This window comes from Dromiciops gliroides, chromosome 3 (genome assembly GCF_019393635.1).
Source record: "Dromiciops gliroides isolate mDroGli1 chromosome 3, mDroGli1.pri, whole genome shotgun sequence".
Lineage (NCBI taxonomy): Eukaryota > Metazoa > Chordata > Mammalia > Microbiotheria > Microbiotheriidae > Dromiciops > Dromiciops gliroides.
In genome coordinates this window covers 586,122,629-586,125,768 of record NC_057863.1, presented here as the reverse complement: position 1 = coordinate 586,125,768, position 3,140 = coordinate 586,122,629, and positions in this window count along the sequence as shown.

Genomic DNA, 3,140 nt, shown 5'->3' with positions numbered 1-3,140 from the left:
AGCTTTTCTCAATAACTCTGTTAAGCAGTTACTACTGAAATAATTTCACACATTAATAATGGTGTGGTAGTTAAAAATAACTTTCTTTTAACTTTGTTAAACTTTTACTGTTTTCTTCAAGCTTAATAGGTACTTCAAGTTTTCATACCCCTAGCAATTCAAATATTATGATGGTTTTGTGTGTTTAATAACTTTTAGAGCTCATATCTGAATTAGAGCTTGGGTCTTAGGTTTTCCTGTTAACCCCTTTTTTGCCTCCTACATCACTGACAAACAGGATGGAATTCTGATCACATACAGGATCATGATTTCATTAAAATTATTAACTTTCTCTTCCCCTCCCCCCCCCCCACCAAGATCTCCAAGAAACTGAGATAAGTACAAATGTACTGAGAACTGACTGATCCCCACCTACTCTCCATTCCCAGGCCAATGAACTCCCTGGGGCTAACCGATCTTTCTCAATTCCAAACTCTTGATTGAGTTATAGACCTTCCCCCCAAACACAAAATGATGCCCCACCTCCTTACTCCCTAGACTTTGTGTTATTATGTAAAAGGGTCCACCTACCTTAAGTAGTTTCTGTTTAGATTTAAGTAGCATCAATACTCAGGGACAGTTCTATAGTGTCTCTTGTCAAAATTTAAGTAGTTGTTAGTGACTCTGGAGCAGTCTTTTGGTTCCCTTTTGTTCTGTTATCCCATAAAACCCTGTCCTTGGCTCCCATCTTTGGGTATTCCTAGCTTCTTGCTTTTCTGATACCTCTACCCTGATGAAAGACCTTATTTTCTCCTATATTGTTTTCTTAACAACACACACACACACACACACACACACTCACACTCACACTCACACCAGAAGATGGTTTAGAAACATCCTGCTCCCAGAACAGAAAGAAGGTAAAAGCTTTTATAGAGGAGAGATGGGGTGACCACCTGAAAATGGAAAGTTCCTTCTTGGGGTTAGATGGGGAGGGTTTGTATGCTTGTCATATTCCTGAGAGTCAGGGGGATTTTTTGGGGGGGGGAGGGGGTGGGAATGATGGTGCTGACCTCTGGGGTTATCGATGTCTCTTAGATAGTAACCACACCTACCTGACTTTCCTGCTATAGAATTGTATCTCCCCTTACTTCTTAGGTGTGTCTGCCCTGACAGGTAGTTGGCCAATCTAAACTTTAATACTCCCTTGATTCCTCCATGTCTGTCCTGTTATCTGTGTGAGATTTAAAATTGGATATTAGATCATAAATCTCCCCTACTTAACTTTTCCCTTAATTTATCTCCCAGACTTTGGAGAGAGACGGTCTGTGCCGCGCTGTCAGGAGACCAGCCGCAGGAAAAAGCCCCACTTCCGTTCTCTCCACCCCGGAAGTCGAGTGCGCCGCAGGCAGTCTGACGTGCGCAGCAGGCGGACTGTTCGTCTCCTCCCCAAAAGGGTGGTCCTTGAAAAACTGGCGTCTTTCAGTTATCCTAACCGACTGTTAAAAACTTTCATATTTTTTACCACATCCGGTCATCTTTGATGGTTTTCTCACAGGAGAAACTTCTGATTTATCCTAAGCCCATGTCACATCGAATCCTCTGCAAGATTTTAAAAGTGGTAGTATATAAGAGATTTGAATTATCACTCTTAGCAATACTTTGCTTATCAAATCTTCCCTAATTTTATAGAGAAAATGTTATGGGGGAAAATGGGGTACGGGTTTGGGTTAGGGGTAGGGGTTCTTAGGAATTCCTCTTTGAAGAATTACACCCTCTTGCACACAAAAGTAGTTAGAATAAGATGGTAGTGGGGGCAGCTGGGTGGTGCAGTGGATAAAGCACCGGCCCTGGATTCAGGAGGACCTGAGTTCAAATCTGACCTCAGACATATGACACTTACTGGCTGTGTGACCCTGGGCAAGTCACTTAACCCCCATTACCCCCCATAAAAAATAAATTAAAAATTAAAAAATAAAGAAATCAAAGGTGGTTTTCTCTCATCAGTCCTTGCAGGCTACAGCTCTGGGCCCCTTGGTCTGTCAACTTAAGAAAAACTTATTTCTAGGAGGTGCTCAGAGAAAAAAAAAAAAACTTTCTGTGATTCCAACTTTAAAACACAATCAAGGGGGCAGCTAGGTGGCAGAATGGATAAAGCACTGGCCCTAGATTCAGGAGGATTTCAGTTCAAATCTGGCCTCAGACACTTGACACTTACTAGCTTTGTGACCCTGGGCGAGTCACTTAACCCTCATTGCCCCACCAAAAAAAATAAAGAAATAAAGAATCCAAGGTATAAGGCTTTGATCCCTTTGTTCTCATCATAAATGTAATCTTTAAAAAGTTCAAGAGACATAATTTCTGGGTAATTTAATCATTTTTAGTGATGCCAGCATGTTTATTAATTTTTTAAAATATTATTTAGCCATCTCTCTTAGACCAAAGACCATTCACAGTATTGGGCTCACAGTTTATATACTCTTGGAAGAATAGTTGTTCCTGAGGGTGACAATCAACTCTGATTGGTTAACAATTAATGAGAGAATTAATATTCTAAGGAGGGGCTGGGTCAATGAGGGTCTTGGGGATATGTGACTTGCATCACCCAAGTCTTGGTCAAAAAGACATGAATTTTCATATCATCTACCTGACAAAAGGGAGGAGCTACATTTTCCCTGACCCCTCCAAGTAAACACTATGAGCAGGAATTTACCCATTAGCCTAAATTTAGAATTTCTTTTACTGTTTTTGATTAGCTCTCAGCCATCCTGAGACACTTGACACATACTATTTTTTTATGGGGGGTAATGGGGGTTAAGTGACTTGCCCAGGGTCACACAGCTAGTATGTGTCAAGTGTCTGAGGCCAAAGTCTTTGAGAAAGATTTGCCACACTGATTTCTGGATGAGGAAGTAGAAAACCAGAAACGCCTTGGTCCTACTTCAATAATTAGTTATTAATGCAAGATAGAAATAATAATTTCTCTCACATCTAAGTTGAGAGAAGAAAAATGAACTTTTTAATTCAGGAGCTTCACTCAGAGAAAGAGAAAAGGGCTTAGGTGTATAATCAAATTGTTTTTATGCCTATCTCCTACAGAAAACATAACAGAGAACATTATTTTCATTATGTTTCCTATGGGAAAAACCAGATCAGAGACA